General features: G+C 40.1%; 1 long non-coding RNA gene across 1 annotated transcript; it reads left to right on the top strand.

Moving 5' to 3' along the window:
- Positions 1–13198: 13198 nt before the first annotated feature.
- Positions 13199–17367, top strand: LOC120438293. Its single transcript, XR_005611781.1, has 4 exons — positions 13199–13234; positions 13329–13532; positions 14196–14300; positions 17331–17367. It is a non-coding gene; the product is annotated as an uncharacterized LOC120438293 (long non-coding RNA).
- Positions 17368–25749: the final 8382 nt, after the last annotated feature.

Here is a 25749-nt window from a genome sequence, read left to right as displayed (position 1 = left end):
CTGGGAACAGATCAAGCAGGCCCAGAGACCTGATAGGAGTAATGTACTCACGCTGAGTAACTACTGTACCCAGTTCTAAAGTTCAGTACTGAGATTGCTGACTGTCTAAAATAGACTGAGCTCACCTAAAGATTCAGACCAGCACATGGAGATCTGCTGATTCAGAAGATTCAAACTACCTAAAAAATTCTAATACTTTTGTATTAACCGGAATAGTTAGTAATCATCAGTATAAAAGACATAAGATGGATAAAAATTAGATTATAAAGATATACAACAAAACACACAGAAGAAACAAGAGCATTCATTAGCAGAACTCCCCCAAATGGCGGGGGCAATACTAAAGCTTCTATCCAGGCCATTGTAGTCTAAGGAGCTTGGAAAGAAAAGCGTCTGGACTTCTTTAAGTTGCTTGAAGACAGGTGTCTAGAACTGAAGAAGCTTCTCGGATGAGAAGTAAAACATCTTCAAGCACCTTAAAGAAGTCCAGATGCTTTTCTTTCCAAGCTCCTTAGACTAGCTAATATAAAGTTTTTATTGATTTTGACAGATATATGTGGACACCAGGTGTTATTCTGAGAAGGGAAAGCCTTCAAAAAACAGACTGATGTGAATATCAACACTTCACCGAGTTCTTTTGATTCCTCAGAGGCATCTGATGGAAGACAAAACACTGCTCAGTAGACCATTTAACACTTTATTACTTCTAGAAGGGAGATGCATCCTGCATGACACGCTGCAGCGGATCTCAAAAAGGTGGTGTGCCCCTGTTTTATTACAGAAGCGCTCTCATTCTAGTCTAAACAACAGTGTCTCAGTAACTTTCCACTGAGTTTCGGCTCCCAACCGGCTCTTCAGGTTGTTTTGTTGCTTTAATTAATTTATTATTAACAACAATATAACATTATGCACAAAAGGAATTACTAATGTAAAAAAAAAAGTGGTTTTATTTATATATGTTTATATATAAATATATACGTTGACTCCTAGAGACAAAGCACGTACAAACTCCAAAGCACATTTCTTGCGTTAACTGAACTTCCAAAACAGAGCCGCCTAGATCATTTTAATTACACAATTGAAAGCATATGTGTATTGTTTGTGTATTTATACACAAGCACTCATATATATTCAAAAAATTTAAAAAAAAATGTTCATTTACCTGTTACTACCACACACCAAATCGGGTCTTTGGTACTTCCTGGCTTGTGTACCCACTAGGTAACAAAAGCTCAACACTGCCCCTTGCATCCTGGAGCACTTCTGTTGTGTTTTGTACGTCTTTTGGAGTTTGTACATGCTTCTGAGTTTTTACGTGCTTTGGGGTTATTACATGCTTTGGGGTTTGTAAGTACTATGGAGTTTTTATGTGTTTTGGAGTTTGTACGTGCTTTGTCTCTAGGGGCCACCGTAAATATACTTTTACTTATTCACTCCACATAAAATGTAATAAATCAATCATATAATACAAAAACCAACTATTTACATTTCAACTTTTAACTATTTAAATTTTCAGCTTTTTCCTTTTAAACAAATTTAAAGTGAAAGAACACAAAACACTGCAAACCACAACACAATTAAATATAAATTAAACTATGAAAACAAAAATGCACATTCTCTGTCATATGGGCCTGCATGAATAAACTTTCTGAATCCTTTATCATCCACAACTGAAAATAGTTGTGGATGATTACTATACCTTTCTAATGTGACGTTGTTGTCCCTGGCTCTCTTTCTCTCTCTCTCCCTCCCGCTCTGTTTCTGTGCTACTGCGAGTGTAACTACCGCCCCTCCCCCCTTTGCCCAGCGCAAACCACAAGGCTCGCGTGCGGAGTGAAGCGACCCACACATCACTACAGAGAGTGCTTGCTAGCGCTGTCCTTAGAAAACACAGTTTTTAGTATTCCTTCGCACAGTAAATACAACAGTTTTATTCAGAAAAAAAACCCCTACTGCGTCAATGTTTTTATCATAATTCTGGTTTTACGTGGCCTATTGACAAAACTTAAAAACTGGTATATAGTTTGAAGTCTGCACTTTAAAGACAAGTTGAAAAGGAGACTCTGGGTCGCTGTATCTTGTTGCTGTGCCATCCTAAATTGGTCATGTGATTTAGAGGCGCCGCCGCATCTGTCAAAGGTAAATTGATTTTCGAAAATGGATTCGCTGACATTGGCTTCCTTTCTCACAGCTGACTGCTCATTTAAGGCAGGTAAGGATGTTAATCATTAATTCGCTTAGAAATCAAAAATCTAACAATATCCTTCTCCCAGTTTTCTTTTTACCACAGAACACCTCACGCTATCAGTTTGAAATAGTCAGTAGAGATTTTGGAAAGTAAATGGACTATTTATTACATAAATGGTCTATTATATAGACTATTACATAGTCCCAAAGATATTCTGAATGCAGACTAAGAAGCCAAAGATTGAACTACCAACGTTTCAGTTAAGAGATGACCTGCTCTATCTCCTGAGCTACAGCCACCACAAAGCTAGAAAGTCCATTTTGGACCTCGTCTCAGTGTCTCCGCATTATGTGCGATTTTTGAATAGAGGTTCATAACTTAACCCGTGACTGCACCTGCCAGTCAAAGCTGTCATGTCATTGAGCTCCAATTTTAGAGTTAAAGTTAGTAATTAGAATAAAGTGTATGAGAAAGGAAACAGCTGAACCAGTTTATAAAGCAGTGATACACCAGGGGTGAATAAGATCATTTGGCTATGTCTATGTTTTCTACAGTCATGTTTCAACCTCATTTGCAGTTCACTTAAATGTATTTTCCACTGTAGGCCTTTAAATGTATATTTTTATTATTATTTTTATTATAACCTTTATTTAACCAGGAAAAATAATCCCATTGAGATTAAGAACCTCTTTTTCAAGGGAGTCCTGGCCAAGAGGCGACAACACGTTAAAAATTACAAAGTTACATACATATTGTAAAATAACAATTACATTTTAAACAACAATTTTCTCTGACTCTCTCAATCTAGACTTAAAAGCATTTAATGAAATAAGATCTGCTATCTTCCAATCTTTTTGCATCTTGTTCCATGTGGATGGGGCAGCATAAATAAAAGCCCTCTTTCCCAGTTCGGTTCTGGCAAATGGAACATTAAGCAACAAAAGATCGCTTGAACGCAAGCTATAGGAAACAGTGCTTTTCCGTGTGAGCAGATCACAAATGTAAGTGGGCATTAGACCAAGCAGGGCCTTATAAATAAAGATGCACCAGTGATCAAATCTCCTGGAGGACAACGAAGGCCACCCCACACGAACATACAAATCACAACTATGGGTCAAAGCCCTACAGTTTGTAATAAACCGTAAAGAAGCATGATATACTGAATCGATCTTTTGAAGACACTGGGCAGAAGCATTCATATACAGCAGATCACCATAATCTAAAACAGATAAAATGTAGCATTCACAAGACGCTTTTTTGTCTCAAGGAAAAACAAAATTTGTTTGAAAGAAAAATCCCAATTTTAATTTGAGTTTTTCACAAGATTGTCTATGTGAGGTTTAAAGGTCAAAGAATCATCAATTAGAAAGCCAAGATATTTATACGTATGGACCACTTCTATGAGGTCACCCTCAAGAGTGGACACCACAGGGACAATTTGAGAAGAGTTCTTCATGTTTGAAAACAACATTAGCTTGGTCTTATCAGCATTAAGAACCAATTTCAGCTCCAAAAGTGTGTGCTGAACCACGTCAAAAGCTTTCTGCAAGGATTGTATTGCTTTTTCGAGGTTTGAGCCAAAGGAATAAATAACTGTGTCATCAGCATAAAAATGCATACTGGCATTGGACACATTTTGTCCCAAGTCATTTATATACATGATGAACATCAGAGGTCCTAAAATTGAACCCTGTGGCACCCCAGTGTGAATATTCAGAAATTCTGAGCACAGATTTTCACATTTAGTGCATTGAGTCCTGTCACTCAAATAATTAGTAAACCAGGAAACAACATGTCTAGACAGCCCTGACGAGAGCAGCCTCTGCTTTAAAATGGCGTGATCCACAGTGTCAAAGGCTTTTGATAGATCAATAAAAAGAGAAGCACAGTGCTGCTTTTTATCAAGAGCAACAAGTATGTCATTTATCACTTTTGTGGCAGCCGTGACAGCACTATGCTGCTTTCTAAACCCAGATTGTAGTTTTGAAAGAATTTCGTTAGAGTACAAGAACTCTTTTAATTGCTCACTAACAAGAGATTCAAGGACTTTTGCCAAAACACACAAGTTTGATATTGGCCTGTAGTTAGTCAAAATGGCCGGGTCGCCTCCTTTTAATATTGGCGTAACAAAAGCAGACTTCCAGACAAGTGGGATTTCATTATTCTGAATTGAAAGATTAAAAAGGATCGTAAGAGGCTGTGCAATATAATCAGCTGCTATTTTCAGAAAATAAGGCTCTATTAAGTCAGGGCCAAAAATTGTTCATTTTTGCGGAGCGATCGTGGCTCAAGAGTTGGCAGTTCGTCTTGTAATCGGAAGGTTGACGGTTCGAGCCCCGGCTCGGCCAGTCTCGGTCGTTGTGTCCTTGGGCAAGACACTTCACCTACCGCCTACTGGTGTTGGCCAGAGGGGCCGATGGCGCGATATGGCAGCCTCGCTTCTGTCAGTCTGCCCCAGGGCAGCTGTGGCTACAACTGTAGCTTGCCTCCACCAGTGTGTGAATGTGAGAGTGATTGAATAGTGGTATTGTAAAGCGCTTTGAGGGGTCCCGAAAAGCGCTATATAAATGCAATCCATTATTATTTTGTTCATCTTTCCATCAGAACAAGAAGCTGGAGAAGATGACATCATAAATGACATAACATACAGCACTGTTAAAATATCAAATCATCAAAAAGACCCAATCAGATGATGCACAGTTAATTTTTTTCTTTTCTTTTTTAGTGGTGATTGTGTGTATTTGTGTGTGTGTGTGTGTGTGTGTGTGTGTGTGTGTGTGTGTGTGTGTGGTGTTGGGATTCACCAATCCTGTGTAATCTGTGAATACACAAATCTTTAACTGACTAGTAGTAGTAGTAGTTACAATTTTCCAAAACAACAAATATAAACAAACAAATATGCCCAGTAATAATAAAAAAAGAAAATTCCATATACAAATGTTTTTTTAACATTTATTTCATCTAACATTCTCTAATAGCCAACCTTTTAATGGTATGGTTTAAAACAGATCAAAGAGAACAGAGGACATAAAACATAAAAGAAAAAACAGATCATAAACGTTTTTAATTACCTAATTCATTTTATTGTTCTGTTGTTCTTTCTTAAATTTGTCATTCCATTCATTTATAGATGCACTTTGCTAAAACTAAACTTGATACATTTCATGAATAATAATTTTTTTTTTGTGCATGTATTTTCAACACAGCTTAAGAAGAAATAAGGACAAGCCAGTTTTTTGTAAAGTGGGAATTCTCGTATTATACTTTTCATATTAAAAATGTAGATAAGCCTACTTATCATTAATCTTGGGTGGCTTGGTTTGTAATTGTTACAAAAGCAGTTTCACCCCGGTTCGTAGATTCGTCAGACTTCCAGAAAGAACACCGGGACTCAGTAATCAATTTAACAATACCTTTATTCATACACACTTATTGATTATACCTTCTAGAAGGGAGATGTACAGAACCCCGGACTTTCTCTGCAGATCTCAACCCCTTTGTCCGTTACATGCAGTTTTGTATAAGTGACCCCCCTTCTAATCCCTCTACGAGGTGCCATAAACTAAGTGCTATGTTTACCTACTTTTACTTGTGTGTGTGCGAGCACGTGAATGCCTACATGTGCGCGTTCCCGCCTGTCTATGTGAGTGCTCGTGAGTGACTGTGTGTGCATAGCTGATATACGCGTGCCCGTAAGTGAGTGTGCATATAGGTGTGGGAGTATATCAGTTAAAACACTGTGGGTATGTGTCTCTTCCTAGGGGCCATAAATACCATCTCCCCTCCAGACCACAGTTATCCAGTTACAAATCTACTTCTAAGCTCACGACACAATCAGGCCTTTATTATATTGAGGGCAGTGTCTCTACAATAATTCTACATTCTATCTTAACACATTTCTAAACTCTAAAGCAAGCTAAACATCCCTACATAATATAAGCACAGAGTTTTATTATGACCTGTGTGTTACCTGCTGGGTTTGATCAGAGACAATAAAACAAGGACATATCTTCAAGTTGGAAAAATGAAGCAAGTCACCTGTACATTGGAGAGACCAAACAGCCACTTCATAAACGCATGGCACAACATAGAAGAGCCACCTCGATGTGACAAGTCTTGGCTGTCTATCTGCATCCAAAGGTCAAAGGCCACTCTTTCGAGGAGGCAAATGTTCACATTTTGGACAGAGACATCAGAGGGTTTGAAAGAAGAGTGAACGAAGCCATCTATGTCTACTGTGAACGTCCATCATTGAACAGAGGCGGTGGGTTATGACTGCAATTTATCAGTAGTGGGTTGAAGCCCCTCTTAGGACACTCCCAATAGGGCTTAAAAAATCTAGGACTCTTCGCCAATTGCTTTTAAAACTGAAGACGCAGCTCAGTTGAGAAGCTTCTTCTCTGGACTTCCTCAAGAAACATAAAGAAGTCCAGAGCAGCCAGTCTCAACTTGACTGAAATCCTGCCTTCTCTCTGAGTGAAACCAAATGGATTTCTGTCTCTTTAGAAGTTTACAAAACTATTTTCTGACACGACCTCTGTAAACTCTTTCCTCATGAGTTTATGTGCCCACTTATTCACTGTGCATCCTACTGAATACAAAATGAAGTCAGTTCTCAAGGAGCTGTATGCTCATTGTGTAATGAGCTGTCAATCACAAGTCATTAGTGAATTAGCATGAAGTTTCATATTTAGGCCCACCCTTCCTCAAAGCATTGTTTTTGTTTGCAGCCAAGATGGTGACAACAGAAATGCTAAAACTGTCTTTAAATGTGGTCTTTACAAACCAGCAGGTGTCTTTTCAGTAGCTACATCAACCTGGTATATTGTCTTTTATACTGTTGTTTTGCTTATGAAGCTTCAGTGTTAGCATTTTGTCCACTACCATAGACTCCAAACACAGCATTATTTAAAGCAAAAAATATCTTGTATTAAGTGAAAAAAAAAAAATCTGTCAATAGAATAAGTGAAAATTGTCTAGTTTCATGATGCACAGTCTAAAAACAAGTTCCTGTAGATCTTACTGAAATGTTACTCTGTAGCTGTCTTATTTTAAGTGTAATGAGATTGTTTTGACTAGAAATCAAATAAACATACTTGGTTCAAAGTTACAAGATTGTTACAAAATTTTGACTTTTTGCAGTAAACTAGCTAAATGATAAATGGCCTGATTCTTATATGCACCTTTCTACTCTACTGGAGCCCCAAAGCAATTTATACAACATGCCACATTCACCCATTAACAGAAACCCTTTAAGTGCTTTCTAGCTAACATTCACACATACGAACCACCAACTTTCCAATAAGCAGATGATCTGCTCTACCTCCTGAGCTACAGCCACCCAGAACTACTCAGCTCTCTCCCCAGTAGTGTTACCAAGATGGCTGCTGAGTGATAAGATTTGCTTCTAGAAGCACAGAAAAGCAGAAGTGAAGTTATTTAAGAAATTGTAAAGTATTGTAAAGATGTTGTTTGTAATTATTATAATTTCGATTAAAAGGAGTTTTCTCACTCTTGTCTCATTAAATAATTTAGACTTGGTTTTTGGATGATCTTTAGAATTAGATATAAATTTAAGAGGGCTGATTCTTACTAATTATGTAGTGGATATGTATATAATGGGTAATAAGAACATTATATATGGTTTGGATGATTAACAGTAAAACCCTGTACATCTGCATCCAGGCAAAACTGACTGAATGATAATAAAAGAATCTAAATTTGAATGTGGACAACATTTTACTGGGTTGGTGCCCAAGTTTAACTCTGAAATCACTCTGATTTATTTACATAATTTCTATTGATTCTTTATGCATTTAAAGACACATAGACTGCAGCATTTGTATTTGTACTTAACCCTTGTATGGTGTTCGTATTTTTGTTACTCAGCCAGTGTTCATGGGTCTGGTGGACCCGCTAGAGTTTTGACTTTCCAATTAACACTATCAAACAATTTTATGTTAAATTACTCAACAGATGTTTACTTTATCCCAATTACGAGCCATGTGAACAGCAAACATGGTTAATTTTTTTCCTTTACCTTTGTTCGATCACATTTATGAATTAATGTGCTTCTCGTTTTTGTCAATAAAATGTTATAAAAAAATAAAATCAGTTCTAATCAAGTGTACATATCCTTATACCATATTTTGCAGGTTTTGATGGTATATACTGCCTAAAGGGGCAACGGCCTCTAAATGGCATGGGTCTCACAGACCCGAACACCATACAAGGGTTAAACTGGATTTATCTTAATGCAACCACGACACAAGAGTGTGTCTGTATAAGTTCTCAGTCATCCAGGTCATCAGAGTCTAACAAGCTTGAAAAGAAACAACGTGACTTCTTTAAGTTTCTTGATGATGTTTCATCCCTCATCACCTCTCATCCAAGAAGCTCATAAAAATATTGTGGATGACAGTACTGAATGCTGCACAGAGGTCTGTAATTAGCTGAGACAGGTGGATCAAATAAAGACCTCGTAATTATTCTGTGTGCATAAGTTAACTGGTTACTACTAAGTACTAGTTCCTACTGAAAATATAACAATTTAAACTCGCCTCACAATTACATGTTGTTGTTTAACTGAACAGAACAAATGTCCTTTACTACAATTAATCATATTGACTTCTTTAAAGTTGTACATGTAAAAGCACAGCTGCAGCTACTTCCTGTTGTTCATTCTTGTTTTCTAGAGTCTGAACCTCGTAAGACTTCTCACTGCTCTGTGAGTTTGGACAGGTATGTCGTCCATGCTGTGAGAAGTTTTAGTGCTCTGTGATGTGTGTCAGTGTGCACTTAAACAAGATAACATCTCCCACCCTGGAGTTCCCCTGAACAGCCCCCCACCACCACCACCCCCCACCCCCCCACCCCACACACACACACACACACCGTTCTTTGTAGTCACGCTGAATTTCTCAGCAGAGAAAGAGAGAAAAACAGTGGAAAAACAGTGGAGAGTATCTGCTGTTTATAAAGGTCAATATGAACAAAGTCAAATAACATAGCACACACATCTCCAAACGTTGATTCTGTTCATCTGGATGTAGCGTTTTCAAAACGGCACGTCCAGATGAACTCTTGGAGATTTACTTACCTGGATGATTGAGCATGCATCAAGATAGCACACACATGTACACCTATGTTCACCACAATATTGAAGCCATCACTATGGTTGATTTCTAAGTGGTATTTATGCACTGGCTCCTCAGATGCATGCCAGCTGTAGTCAGAGGGACAACAGGGCACTCCCACACAACACACACAGTTATTCTGGCTAGCATGAGATGGAAGTGCTAAATTATTATGTATAACCAAATTTACAATTTAAAGAGTCGTTACAGAATAACACAAGATCAGCAAGTGTATTTAGGCCAAATCAACAGAGCAGTCAGCATGATAATGTAGAAAACGCTGTAGCTAAATGATTTTAAACACAGCAGTGATTCAGGATGAGTCTCAGAGCTTCATATGGACCAGCTGTCAGTGGTGTTTTTGAATTTTGAATACTTCACACGTTTTCCAGTGTATTAGACATCAAACACAGCCATGCTGTGTATGTTGGTGCACACAAAAACTGTTTGCATCATCAATAAGATTCATTTGTTTTTGCTATGAATGAACAGACCAAATGTCTTTTAAAATAATTAATCATTCTGACTTCTTTAAAGTTCTACACATAAAACTTCTTATTGATTTGTGTTGTCTATAGTTTGAAGCTGGTGAGACTCACTGCGGTGTGCCCTAGTTTGGCTAAGAGAAGTGTTCAGTTTTTTTTGTTTTTTTAAATTCTCTGTGGTCTCTGTGGCAGACTGACACCTCTGCAGTTCAACAAGATCTTCAACATCTTTGACGTTGTCCATCTTCCTTTTCTCAGAAACACCCCCAAGTTCTTTGTGGTCACAGACTTTCTCAGTAGAGATGTTAAGAATGGAAAAAATAATGGAAAGTGTCTACAGTTTATAAAAAGTGTTACTTAATCTCTTCATAATGCCACAAACGCTGCCAAACCTATAATGAGGACATGGGCCCTTATTGAAAGGTGTTCAATAATTACCCCATTAGAGCTCTTAGACTTGTTGTTCCTAGAGTATTTAAAAGTAGAGTTGGAGGCAGATCCTTTAGTTTTCAGGCCCCTCTTCTATGGAACAAACTCCCAATTTGGATTTGGGAGACAGACACTATCTCTACTTTTGAAGATTAGGCTTAAAACTTTCCTTTTTGCTAAAGCGTATAGTTATGGCTGGATCAGATGATTCTGAATCCTCCCTTAGTTGCTGCATCGAGAATATCTTCTTCAGTCACCTTTCTCCCTCACTATATGTTAATAGACCTCTCTGCATTAAATCATTCTCTGGCTCTCTTCCACAGCATGTCTTTATGCTGTTTCCTTCTCGAACTCCAACACGTCACGGCAGATGGCCGCCCCTCCCTGAGCCTGGTTCTCCTGGAGGATTCTTCCTGTTAAAAGGGCGTTTTTTCTTCCACCTGTTGCCAAATTGCTAGCTCAAAGGGGGAAGTATGATTGTTTGGTTTTTCTATGTATGTGTTATTGCAGGGTCTACCTTAAAATATAAAGTGCTTTGAGGTGACTGTTGTGTGATATGACTGTGAATTGTGATCTCCTCCACTTTGGGCAGGAATTGATCTTTGACCATGATTAAGCACTCCACCCTTTCCTGGTTGAGGACCATGGCCTTAGACTTGGAGGCAATTATTCAGATTCAGGCAATTTCACACTCAGCTGCGAACCACTCCAGTGTAAGGTGGAGGTCACCACCTGATAGCGCCAACAGAACCAGATTATCCTCAAAAATCAAAGATGAGATTGTGAGAATGCCAAAGTGGAAGCCTTCCAGCACTTGGTTCATAAAAAATCTCAACAGATTCAATGACAAAAGCCAGCCCTGGCGGAGTCCAGCACCCTCCAGAAACCATCCCGACTTATAAGTGGATGTGCAGACCAAGCTCTTGCAATGGTTCTATATGGATCGAATGGCCAGTAGCAACAGGCCAGACAACGCATATTCCCAAAACACCTCTGAAAGGCATACACAACATATGTAGACTGGTTGGGTAAACTCCCCTGCACCCTGAAGAATCCCCAAGAACTGGTAAAGAACTACAAAGTTGCAAAGCTGTAGAGGCGTGTCTACCAAGACAGCTTTTAAACATCTACAGCTTTCAGGAACAAATTACTTCCATCCCAGGCACCCTGCCATCAAGGTGTTGCCTCAGGGACCTCACTCCCTGTGATGGATGAGTCGTCCCACTCATCCCCAGACTCTGCTTTCTCTACATAAGGTGTGCCAGTAGGATCCAGAAGGTCCTCAAAGTATTCCTTCTACTGCCCAACAGTTGAAGTCCTCAGCGCTATTCCCGCACTATACACAGTGAAGGGAAATAACTAATCCTACACCAATTTAACTCCATGCCTATCAGGTTAGCCCAGATAAGAAAGAGATGTTTGAGAAAGAAGTTGGCCAACTTTTTTCAAAAGGTAAACTCTGTCACTGTGCCAGATGCACATTTCCTAGTGTTCCAGTCAGTCATCAGTGTGTCTCTGCACAGCTGTAATTAAAATGTGTTCAGAGGGCCTCAGTGTCTGAATGGTTCCAGTTCAGCTCCATAACAGCAGCGTCCCTGGTTTGATTCCTGTGTTTCAGCTCATATCTGCCTCTCTCACTGAGGGGGACGTCCACTACATGGACATGGATTTGTTCATTAACCAAACTACAGATCACTGAGAACAGAGTGAAGTGCATTTAGGAAACAGGGCACTGCAGTGTGTTTATAGTTTTAAAATATGTATTCTTTACACAAAAATGTGAGTCCCCCCTCACTGTCTTTGAACCAATAGAAAGCTGGTGCTCAGAGGAAGAGGGCGGGCTTTACTTGGTGTCAGTGACAGAAATGAAAAAAAGCTGAAATGAGTGAGAAGGACGATGAAGGAAACATCTGTGCTGTGTCTGCTCTGTAAGTAGAATCTCTGTGTTTGTTTGAATTCTTGTACTTTGACTGTCTGCTCTCCTGATAACTGATGATGGAGGAGAAGACATGAAAAACAAATCAGGCTGAATTCAAGTTCAAAACACCACGAGGACCAACTGCAGGTCTGAACTGACTCTTTATCTTTGCTCAGGAGTCGAGGAAACACAGCAGGCAGTGAAAAGCTCAAATCATTCACTCATTATATCAACACAGCTGAACAGTTTAAGAGAAATATTTATAATTAGTGCACATTGTCCATATATCTCCACAGTGCAGTCAGTGCACCTACAGTAACAATAATGATGGTTTAAAGAGCTCTTAAGGTAAAAAGAAGCAGAGACTGTTTAAAATCTGTTTCCTCAAACATAAAACTTGGTGTAAAATCGTAAAACATGCTCACTTGACATGTGAGGTTAATCAGGGACTCAAAGTTGGCCCCGTGTGTGTGTGAGTGTGTTTATTATTATTGTGTTGTATATGTTGTTAACCCCGCATTGGACTTCAGTGAAGTGTTACACTAATACGTTGCTGCTCAACCAGTGACAGCTGGGCTCCAGCTCTGCAGACCCAAAGATTAAAAATTTGTTAAGAATATGGGCGATCTGTCAAATTTTCAACCTTACTTTATAAAATTTTTTCAAGCTTTATTGAATTATGCTGCTGTAAATGACCCAGGGCAGACCTGACGACAGTTCAATGCTTTCCATCATCTCTTTATTCCACTCACGGTTGCTGTCACACATATAACGCTGCAGCTCCGCAGTCACATGTACACAACAACAACACAACAGGACCCAGTTCCCATTTTATGCAACGAGGCATGTTTATTGATGCTGCTCAGGTGCATCTGCTTCACCTGCAGCAGCACCACAGACCACGCCCCACCACAGTTGCTGTCATCAAATAGGAAGTGAACAGATATATCAGAGAGAGACGAGTTTGTGTGTTCGTCAGCTATTTGTGTGGAGTTGTTCTTTATGTTCACCTCAAATCAACCTGAGTCTCATTTCTCTTTAGTTCTGATCTCACTGCTGAGCTGCACAACAAACCAAGGTCAGCAAACACTCACCTGTTTCTGCAGATTTCAACATTCCCAATGTGACGATTACTTAATGACTGTGTTTGGTTTTTTGGGGGGGGTTTTTAGAGAGGTACACCACCAGACCTCCACCTGCATCCACCTCTCCACCTGCATCTACGCCTCCTCCTGGTTCCAGCTCCCACACTCTTTCTGCCTTTCTCTCTCCTGTCATTCTTTCTGTGTTGTCATTTTTTTGTTCGGTCTGTGTTGGGGTTCTACTGGTGTTACTGGTTCTGCTGCTGAGACGATGTGTTCACAGGAAACCTGAAGGTGAGACTCAGACTTTTACATAAACACTGTTCAGTGTAATAAATTGGTTCCATTCTTTGGTCATGCCTCAGCTTCCCTTCAATGTACAAAATTTAAGCCAAATGTCCTTTTATTGGGGCCATTGACATCAGATGGAGTCACTGGATCAAATGCCCACTGAACGTGACTGAACATGCTTTTCTGCACTTTATACGTATCCAGATGCTCCGGTTTTAATGATCTGTGCTTGTGGTTTTACCATAATGGTCTCCATGTTAAATTAAGGTCATCATAACCACAGCGCTGTATTTAAATGTGCCATCTTGTAGATCTATACAACATCTAACATCACTCTATAGGTCCTTTTTGTTATTGTGTTTAGTGCTAATGATTAGCATTTAGCAACACAATTACGAAGGCTTACTGTTTGTGACCCTCTCGAGTAAATTTAGAGCATTAACTTAGTTTTTTGAATCAAGTTTATGAGAATGAATCCAAACCAGCAGTTTATACAGCAGTGGGGAGGGGGTGTAAGATCATTTGGCTTCACTTTTGGGGAACTGTTAGGCCGTCTATGTTTTCTACAGTCATGTTTCAACCTCATTTGCAGTTCACCTAAATGCATTTTCCACTAAAGGCCTTTAAATGTATGTCATTGTTCATTTTTGTTCATCTTTCCATCAGAACGAGAAGAAGCTGGAGAAGATGACATTATATATGACAATGAAATAACATACAGCACTGTTAAAATATCAAATGATCAAAAAGATCCAATCAGGTGATGCAGAGGTAATTATTTTTCTTTTCTTTTTTTTAGTGGTGATTGTGTGTGTGATGCTGGTGTTGTTGGGATTCACCAATCCTGTGTAAACTGTCAATACACACATCTTTAACTGACTACAAATTTCTCAAACAATGAATAAAGAAACAAATAAATATGTCCAGTAATAAAAAAAATTAATGGGTTTTGATTATCGATTTATCGCTTAAAATCTATTCTAGCTTGGATAACGTGATATCGATTCATTAAAATCCTGAATTGATTTTTTAATATAAATTTATTTTGCCTGAAATGCCAGAATCTCAGGTTAAACCTCACAAAATTTCAACAACCACCAAACAGCTAAAACAGTACATGAGAGCAGGTACACACCAGCACAAAGCGCAGACCTGCGAATCAGAATCAGTGAGACGTCGCCTTTCTCACCTGGACGGCACGGACACAGTCGGGGCTGTAAGCCGACAGCTCGCTGATTCTGATCCGCGCTCTGTGTTTACGCCCTTTTTGCACTGATTCTGAAGCTGCAAGTTTTATCTCTCTCCAACCAAAATTCATTAAACCAGCAGCAAAAGAAGATCCAAACTATGCTTCACATTTCGTTTCACATAAACATCGTCATGAATTCCCTCTTACTTTTGCTATTTTGCTTCCACCACGATAAAATCACACTTCTTCCACAGCTTTCTCTCTCTCTCTCTCTTTCTCTCTGTACTTCAAGAACAGTTTCCCATCTAAAAATCTCTTTTCTGCATTATTCGCTTGCTTATTACGCACAAGTCTGCTGTTGTGTACAGCGCTGTCGGCTGCTGGATTTTTTTCTTCTTCTTTCACTTACTCCTGAAAAGAAAGCAACTGAGCAAATTTTAATGTTTTTAAAATTATGCAAAATTGCAAACGCTTAGGTGTGTCTCTAATAAAACGTCTGTAACTTTGCTCTGCTTCACTTCAGCATCATCAGGTAATGTTCATATGTTGATTAATGGTTTTCTTTCATTTTTGATCTACTGTAGAATATTTTAAGGTAATCTGCTATAAAATCCCAGGCCACGAAATTCACCTTCATGTTTTTCTGAGTTAGTTTGCTGTGATGTTTACACCTTTTGATAAAGTCTCGCAAGTGTCAGATTTCTTTTTATATATTTAATAATATGGAAATGTACTGATACGTGATCAGAATTATAATATTTCTGACTGTCTGAGGCCAAATTCCCCCGAATCGAATCAAACTGTGAATCAGAATCGAATTGATTCAGTGACGATACCTAACCCGAGACTTAAGTAAAAAGTTAGGAGAAGAAAAGAGGAAAATATGAGAGCAGCTCAGAAATGAGCAGAGCTGCCATAACAGGCTGCCACACACAAGGGAAGTAGAAAAAGAATGGTTCTGATTCTTATATGCACTTTTCTACAGTACCAGAAAACTCAAAGCACTTAATACAAAATGCCGCATTCACCCATTAACACAAGCACTTTAAGTGCTTTCTAGCTAACATTCACACACACAAACCATGACCTTTCTGAACAGTAGATGCCGTTTCACCTCCTGTGCTACAGCCACCCAAAACTACCCAGCTCTCCCCCCAGTAGTGCTACCAAGATGGCTGCTGAGTGATAAGATTTGCTTCTAGAAGCACGGAAAAACAGAAGTGATGGTATTTATGTCATTGCAAAGATGTGAAATGTGCAGTATTATAATTTGGATTAAAATGACTTTTTTTCTGACTCTAGTCCCTTTAAATAATTTTGACTTGTCTAAAGTTTGTAATTGTAATCAAACCTGTGTGCAAAAGTCAACTAGTTACTACTAAGTTTGTACTGAACATATAACACGTTGAGCACTCCTCATGACAAGAAGTACGCAGTTTATTCCTTTATGTTGTTGTTTAATTGAACAGACGAAATGTGCTTTATTACAATTAATCATATTGACTTCTTTAAAGTTGTACATGTAAAAGCACAGCTGCAGCTACTTCCTGCTGGTTCATTCTTGTTTTCTGAAGTATGAACCTCGTGAGACTTCTCACTGCTCTGTGTCCTAGTTTGGGCACGTATATTGTCTATGCTGTTAGAGGTTTTAGTGCTCTGTGATGATGTGTGACAGTGTGCACTTAAACAAGATAACATTTCCCCACCCTGGAGCTCCCCCTGAACAGCCCCCCTCCTTATTGGTCACGCTGAATTTCTCTGCAGAGAAAGAGAGAAAAACAGTGGAAAGTCTTTGCAGGTTATAAACGTAAATATGAAGAGAGTCAAATAACATAGCACACACATGCACACCTATGTTCACCACAATACTGAAGCTGTCACTGTGGTTGATTGCTAAGCGGTATTTATGCACTGGCTCCTCAGCTGCATGCCATCTGAGGAGCCAGTGTTTCAGAGCTTCAACTCAGCCACAGGTCCACCTCATATGGACCAGCTGTCAGTGGTGTTTTTGAATTTTGAATATTTCACACGTTTTCCAGTGTATTAGACATCAAACGCAGCCATGCAGCCAGTCAGTCTGAGCATAGATTTAGTGCAATAAATAATATAGTAGCACTCGTTATACCCACAGTGCTTTCTGATGTGTTTTATTGTAGTGAGCGTGCTTCAGTTACAGTCAACGTACCATCGACAACCAAAGATGTCAGTTAATGTCAAAACAGAAAAATGTGGCCCTGGTAAAGCTGCTATTTAGCTTTGGACAAAACACAGTTAGCTATTTCAAGTCTTCATGCTATGCTAAATTAACCACAAATTGATTGATATCTTTTTCTTTTCATTGCTAAACTGAGCCTGTTCTTCTTTTGTTTGCTATCATGTAGATCCTGTTTAGTTTAAACATGGCTAACATTTCAAATAATGACATTACCATTTTATCCCTGTGTGACAGTTTGGTGGTTCAGCGAATTGTTATTTGTTTTTGAGCTGGTTCCCAATAAAGTCTGAACTGGGACTGTGTGTGATGCAGAGAGGTGGAGATAGAAGGTGTTGATTGAACTACAAAGCTTGTAATCATGTTTCCTGTTGTTTGAACTGTGTGTGTTTGTGTTCAGAGCCAGATGTCGTCTACTCTTCACTGAAGTAGTCCACCAGTCCAACCACTGACATCCAGCTGCTGGTCTCTAACTGGTTCCCCCAGCACCTCAGACCAGAGGACATCCACATGTTACAGATTTTTATATTTGTCTTTTTTTTTCCCTGAACATAAATGTCTTTTTTATGTGTAATAAACGTACATGTAGATGCACTTTTTCACAATACAGAATTTGCATCACATCTTCTGGTTCCTTTATGTACAAAGCAATGTAACTGTTATTTATGGTCTTGTTTTTACAGCAGCAGTTTAGTTTGTCTTCTCCTCTGGGTTTCCATGCTTTATAAATCCTCTTGTGGAAACATTTGTAGACTCTCTCTCTCTCTATGGTTTAACAGGCACACATCATGAACACCTTCACTTCATATGTCCTGAACCGGCACATAGGTCCCCCCATTTAACCTTTCAGTGAAAACGTTTAAGTGGTCATGAATCACATTTGATGTCTGCTTCCATCTGCTGGTAAAACTGTGCATTACAGGAACTCAGCTGCTTTACAAATGAAAACACGTTAACCTCATAACCTCCTGAGAAAGAAGAATGTGTTACTTTTCATTTCAGATGTCTTACATGCATCTTGTTCTCAAAGTTCTGTAATCATAGTATTTGCATATATTAAATGGGGGAAATATTGATCTATAAATTACTGAGATTTTAGATCTTAGATATCTAACCCATGACGAGGAAATAGTGCCACTGCAAATGATAATAATAATAAATAACAATAATAAACATAATTATTGTCATCATCATATTCATTATTTATAGTTTTCCAAAACACTCCCCCCCCCCAAAAAAAACAAAAACAAACAAACAAACGTTTGCTAAGTGGAAGCACAGCGTGTTGTACTTGTATAACTATGCACATGACAAAAATAATTTGACCCTTCAGAGGAGGCTCATTACCACCATATGTATCCATGACCTCAGTCTTTGGTCACTAGCCAAAACCACAGATGAGGGTAGTGACGTTGCTGGACCAGTAAATTGACGGCTTCACTTTTACGTTCAACTCTCTCTTCATGACAACAGATCGGTGCAACGTTTGCATCACTGCAGCTATGACCCCGTCTGTCAGTCTGAACATATTATACTGCTTCAGGTTCGACAGGTTATTCTGAGCTGCTGATCATATAAGCGCTATGAAAGGCTTTTGAAGACTTGTCAACGAAGGAGGATTTTCTCATACTTTTGCCATTAAAGGGCACACTAGAGGTGAGGAAATCTACAGTGAATTTAAAAGTTGCAGAATTTGACAGGTGTTTCCAGGAAATGCTTATCATGCAGGACATTGTCAAGTTAATCACAAATCCATGTCTTTCTATTGTTGCTGAAACTGTATCCACAAATACAGGGATGGCCAACTCCAGGCCTGAGAACTGGTTTCCTGCAGGTTTGTGTCCTTGATCCAGCACAGCTGACTTAATTGGGCAGAATTACCCCATCAGCATTTCTAGAAGTTCTCTAGAGGCCTGGCAATGAACTAATCATCTGTAGTGACCCAGGGTGTTATCTAAAACCTACAAGATACTGGCTCTTGTGTACAGATGGGTATCGTTTAGGTTTTATCCGATACTGGTGCCAAACCGGTACTTTTGAAACCGTGCCGGTGCTTAAACGGTGCTCGAACCGGTGCTTAAAGAATGGAGGACACAAACATTTTCCAAAAACCTCTCATGTTCAGCTGTTTTTTGTAAAAAGATAACAATGTTAGCCTTTTCTGCAGCTACAGGGCATATATGGTATCACTGTTGGCTGGAAGCAGTGCTTAAAGAATGGAAAAAACACAAACTTTGTCCAAAAGCCTCTCATGTTTAGCTGTCTTCCACTTTTTCTTTGGTCATTTTGGCCTTTTTGGCCAGGGTGAAGGGAGCATCTGCCATCAAACAAGAAGACAGCCGCATGTAACTACGACGGTGTTTGCTAGTTCACCTTACATGCATTAATATAATAACGTGGTTAGCCTACTCAATGTAAATTACACACAAACAACATTAAGCTACTCACGCAGAGAAGAACGGCTGCTGCTGCCATCATCATCCGTCATAATTTCTGCTACACTGGCAGGGCTAGGGGCCAGGACTCTACTCTTCGGGTTCTTGGGGGATGTTGCTAACTCCGGGTCCGATAACAGGCACCACACCCGCAGTAGATGTGCTCGGTCTTGCCGCAAGCTATTGTTAAAATCTCCCAGTTCTTTTAATCTTTGGGCTGAAGGAAGGACAATACTCGGTGTATAAATGCTCAATCAACAATATTTTATTTCCATATAATTCAACACTTAAGAGCATAAGAACCATCATGATGGGAGACCTGCCTGCAGAGGGTCACAGCAAGTCTCAAAATGGTGACGGGTTACTCAGCCTTTATAGCCTCTAGTAGCCCCCACCTAGTCATAAAAAGCCTAAACATTCACATGTTTTCTCTCTTACGGCGCCTAAGTTATGACCTCGGCTCCCTGTCTTTCTGCTCTCTGTAAAGGTGGGGGTATGGAATGTGGTCTTTTCTCTTCTATTATAGGCACAAGGTCTTCTGCACACAACATTCTCTTCATGATTCAGCAGTATGAAATGTCAAGAAACAGTGTAACACATTCAACAGTGTCGAGTAATACAGGTCAATCCAATAGATCTAATGATTTTCACACTCTTTTAAGTCAGAAGTATAATGCAAACTAAAACTACATACTGATCACACATTCTATATTAAGGGGTATAATATGATCTACAGCAGTATCATAATTCAACTACTTTGATTACAGATATAAGGTAACATATGATAACAGAATAATCTCACAATTCCCCCTTTTGATCTCTTAAAAAAGAGATCACTTATAACATACACTCCAGCGTTACAAGGTCCAGCTCTTCTTGGTCCTGAGGCCCTCTGTCCCCCTTTAACGGGTGGACCATATGTGGGATGACCTCTGTGTTTACGCAGTTCAGATGCAAGAAAAATTAGATTTACAACCATAACAGCAGTTACAGATGACACTCCCATCACTCCCAGTTCTCCCACAGCTTTATTTTGGTGCTACAGTTTCCCACTCCCATTTTTGGTTCCACCTTATACCTTTCAAATGTACTCAGACTAGAACCTCTGTCTAAGGAGCTTTTAACCTTTATTTTATTGCTGCAGCTACCAGTATCTTCCAGTTGGGTGATTCTCAGCTTCTTTCTTCGACCTCCGGGTTAGACCACCCTTTAGTCGTTGCACAGATCAGGGATTATTCTGCCCGATTTCAAACAAAGATCTGTGTATTTTGGGGTCACCGCCGTGTCCCCCTTTTTGCCAAGAGCCTCTCGAACCTCGTTGGTCTGGTGTTCCTAGATTTTGGCCAACCCCTTCATGGTTATTGCTGTGTTTATGGGATCCATCCTCTCGAGGAGCCCAAACGCCATGACACTTGACCCCAGTTGCTGTCTCGGCAGTCCCTACATCTGTCTCTGCTGTGAAGGGTCCTCATATCTCCGTGTCCCCGTCTGGTGTCTGTTCCTCTCTCTGCAAGAGACAGAAAACCAAAACACCTCTCTCCCCAGCCTTGATAATCTATTATATATTATGTTCAGGACTCTCTGACCCAGGGACTTATTCTAATCATAATCTATGTGTGTGTAAAAGAAATCAAAAATTAATGAACCATTTCTAAGTCTAACATACCCTAAGCTTAAGTTTTACCATACCTAAATTATTAAACACACAAATAAAGTCATAAAATGTTCATAAAACCATTGTTTGATATTCAAACTCAACTTCCACTCCCCCCTTTTTGACACACTCCCATGTGTCAATTCATCGGAGCTAGAAAATTAAAAGGGAAGGTTAGTGACATCATATCTCAGAACTCAAAATTAGCAACCAAAGGGTTAAATCTGCAGTTCCACACTCTCATGTGAAGCTACCGTCTCCTCTTCAGTCTCTCTTATCCTCCTGCTCCTGCAAAAACAAAACAAAACAAAGCGAAGCATCCACCCTTCTCTTGCCGGCTGGGTGAATTGTTTGTTGGCATTTACTAATCCTAAAGTTGGTGCAGTCATTGTCTCAGTATCAAGTCAGTCAAAACTTTTAGTCATCAGTCCATCCCAGTCCAGTCACATGCATTCATTCACACACATTCATACCAGATGTTGCTGATAATGGAGTCTCACGCGCGACCTATTCGAGCATCCATCACCAGCAAGATGACGTCATCATTTTAAAAGGAAGACAATTCCTTGTTTTTTGGACTGGATTGACTCGCTGCAATCCTTTTAGACTCAGGACTTCTCACGTGATCAGTGTCCCATATAAGTGAATTTCTCTCAAGCCAATTACAATCATGGAGAAGCACACTTTGCAACTGTTTACAGTAATAATATTTTATAGCGCTTTAAATCTCAATCTTTCAGGCCTGGTTTAAAGAGCTGATTGTTAAATCATGAACTCACAAAATATCACCACCGGTGGATCACACCTCTCAGATGTTTTTCCTCAGTGCACTGTAACAAAAACGAAAACAGACGTAACCAACAAAATACTAATAAAAATAACACAAACTAGGGCCCGTTGCAGACATGTCCAAACATAAAATCATCCCTCTCTCGCTTAGAGAGAGAACACAAGCCAAAGCTCACTGATAAAATCAAGCTAGCGCTAAGCAAAACCAAAAAATCAACCAGAAATTCACAGGAAAGTTTTGCTTCCTGCCGGGACAATATTGTGTGGGAATGAGAACCTCAGGTGCCGTAACACCTTTTGTTCCTCCTTGAATTAAATCTCAATCACAGAAAATGCCGTACTCCGACCTGAAACTTACACTATTAGTTCATCATTTTCACTCTGTGCCACTGCTCCTCATCAGGGCTGTGTGAAGCACAGCAAAGAATTCAGTCAAGGCCTTGAGCCATAAACAGACATCACGCACAGACATTGTTTTCATAACCAAAACCGTTTTAGACCTTATTCCTCAAATCTACATAAATGTCCTTTGGGTGACATAAAACACATTCTAAATAATCAATGATAATCAATGGCTCCTCATAAAAATTATGTATTGGGATGTTTGTGTGCAGCATTTTGCATATCAGCATAAGCATTTGTTAGCAAAGCATTCTTCATTGCATCAGCATGTGTGTGTGTGTGCATCACTCTTCATTGCACAAGCGTGTGCATGTGTATGTGTGTGGATCACTTCTCAGTGAATCAGCATTTCAATGTGTGTGTGTGTGTGTGTCCTTTTTCACTCAATCAACGAGTGCACATCTGTTCATGTGAGTGTTTCTTTTCATCAGTGTATGTAGATGTGTGTGTTTGTGCTCATCACTTTCCTGTTCTGGTGTCTTGGGTAAACCACGGCCTGAAGCATGCCCTGGGGTCCTGCCCTCCTCCTTTTCAGTCTGTTTGCCACCATTGCTGCTGCTGCTGCTGCTCAAAGTTCTGTCCATCCTGGTTCTGACCCCAATTGGGGCAGTCCTTTCTCCAGTCCATACTCACTGCGGGTGAAACCTGCATCTTCTTCTGTGTTTTTGTCCATTCGGAGGTGCCTTTTGACCTCAGTTGGTCCTTCGGTCTCAGTCACGCCCATTTTCGCTGCCGTGTTGGTCCATCACTGTCCTGCACAGTGTGAATGCAGAGTTATCAAGGTCAGCATTCTTTTGCTCGGCCTTACTTTTCATTCGGGCTTGGCGGGCGTCTCGTCACAGCTCTGTCAGCTGACGCAGTCTGGGAATTTTCCCCCGTGTAGTGAAACGGGCCTTAGGTTTAGTGCTCTCCGTCTCTGCTGCATGAGATCGCATTCCTGCAGCACTGTTGACATTTTCAGGTTGTTGTTGTGGGTCCAGCTGTTGCAGCATTTGGTCAGGGTCACGTAGAGGGGAGAGCAGGAGTCCAGGTCAGCCTCGGCTTTCAGGGCCGGCAAAGCAGCCTGTAATTAAACATAAAAAGAAAAAACAAAAAACAAAACAAAACAAACAGAAGTGTACGAACAGGAAAATGATGTTGTGTTGGCTGTGTTACAAAGAGAGGGGAGAAACACCGGGCCAGGCCCTGTGTCAGCCTTCTCTCCCCCTGTTTTTTTTTTTTTTTTTTCACGATATAATCAACTGATAACCCACCAAGTTGACAGGACAACATGCACATGTTCAAATTCTTAAGATCATGTTTAAACTCACAAAAGAGAAATTTTCTTTAATCACTTGTGTTGTTCAATCATCAGAAAACATCTCACAATTTGACTCTTAACCACTAAATTTGTTATTTCATCACTGGTTGGTCATACCAGTCTCTTTATTTTCTTTTTTCTTTGAAGGTAAATTGTTGTCCTGCAACCCAGAGGGTTTATTTGTCAGTAATGCATAAACTTCATCATTTAACAACAAAAGTATGTTAATTTTTGCTGCTTTAACCTTGCTGGAAAATCTTCACATGTTCATGAGTGTAAGCTGTTTTTTCATTGCATGTGTGTGCATTTGTAAGCAGGTTAATTTTAACTTTTTCTCAAACTAGGCGTTACCTTAAAAGGAGCCTTTCTCTCACATTTCTCTGCTTGTGTGTGTTTTTGTTTCACCTTTTGTTGTAATGCTCCGGACGCCTTCCCAACCTCCACAAGTCTGTTGGCCCCAATTTTGTGTTAAAACGTCTCTTAATTTCTCCTCTAATTCTCTCCTCGCTGCTGTCTTTTCCACAGCTGCTGATTCTTGCTGGGTGTGGTTCCCATTACTATAATTTTGCTTCGGCCGCTGTGCTTGTGGGGGCAGTTGGTCCAGGTCCGTAGCTTCCTGTATTAACACACTAAGAGATTTATTTAATATCATTTTCATCACTGTTAAACAGATAAGCAGGCAACACGCCCACCTTGACAGCGCAAACTGCACGTCAGTCTCCCAACACATTCCTCTCTCTACTCCTCAATAATTCTCCACTACACACCTCTTACTCTCTCTCTCTCCTTTTTTTTTTATTATTTTTATTACACCACAGAGTAATGCACCCAATTATGCCCGTCTATCTCTATGTGGCTCCAAATTCCCTCTTTATTTAATTTCACACTCGTCAGGGGACAGGCACACAACAATTTCAACCACTGAAACGAGGAATTCAACCTTTTTATTTGACTACTCTAGAGCTCAACCTTTGATCGCAAAATGTGTCTTGGTCTAGTCCAGAATAAATGTGAACCCGTGATTACGCGGCCGTTCCAGTGTTATTCTGTTATCGTTTGAGGGCCCTCAGCTCTCAGGTGATAAGCCTGGACCTCCAGACGCCGCTGGTCCGCACGCCGCGCGTCCAACGTACGGTGGGGAGCCAACCCCAGGGCAAAATTAATTTCCACAGGTACACTAGGTATCAACCTTTGATCCTAAAATGTGTCTTTACTCTAGTGTCCTCCTAATCACACATCAACCGCCACTGTCACTGTGTTCACGCTTCACACACGGAAACACACCCAGAGCGCGCCTCACACACAGAACAGCACCCAGAGCGCGCTTCACACACATTAACGCCCAGAGCGCGCCTCACCAGCAGTGAGACCCACAGAGGCGCTTTTCATCAGCGGAAATTTACACAGAAACCTCTAAGCTCAACTGTTAGAACTCTTCCGAAGCACAACCGCACCATACACCATGTACCCCTTTCACTGCGCTTATGGCCGCCACCACGGGGCAAAATCGCATCATAAAACAGAAGTGATGCTCGTCCCTGAGGCTCAAAACCGACACCATAAACCAGCGTCTACTTTACCTTTAATCGGGGTGAAGTAAATATTTTACTTATAATTTTATGACCGCAGCCCTCGAGGCTCAAAACCGACACTATAAACCACCGTCTAACCTCTTTTCAATGTGCTGAAACCAGCAACCCTCACTACTGCACTTACGGTCGCATCACCGAACACGGCCGTATCATAAACCAAAACCTACGGACGTGCCAGATTTACAGCGTTGTCGGCGCTCAACCGCACCGTAAGCCAGTATCTGCTTAACCTTAATTTCATACTAATTTCATGGCCGCATCAACGAGGACTCAACCGACACCATAACCCACTTCAAAACCTCTATTCAATGTACTGGACTTATGGCCGCGTCTCCAAAGATTCTAATGTATTATTGCTACAGAAGCCAGTCTTAGACAAAGTTAAATGTGGAAGGTAAAGTGGGCTGCAACTAGCTCAACGTAGTATATTATTAGTTTCTTGGTAGAAGCAATTAAACTGCAACTAGCTCAACGTAGTGTATTATTAGTTTCTTGGTAGAAGCAGTTTATCTAACACACTGGAATTCGGCCTCAACTTATGTTGTTAGTATCTTGCGCCAAAAACCAGACACCGACAAATTTAATGTGAAAATACGTGTAACTCAGCGAACAGATTAATTTGGAAAGCCCAATATGCACATTTGGTA

The sequence above is a fragment of the Oreochromis aureus genome, linkage group 3 (genome assembly GCF_013358895.1).
Source record: "Oreochromis aureus strain Israel breed Guangdong linkage group 3, ZZ_aureus, whole genome shotgun sequence".
NCBI lineage: Eukaryota > Metazoa > Chordata > Actinopteri > Cichliformes > Cichlidae > Oreochromis > Oreochromis aureus.
Note: the sequence above shows the minus strand (reverse complement) of the source record. Positions and strands in the feature narration are given on the sequence as shown.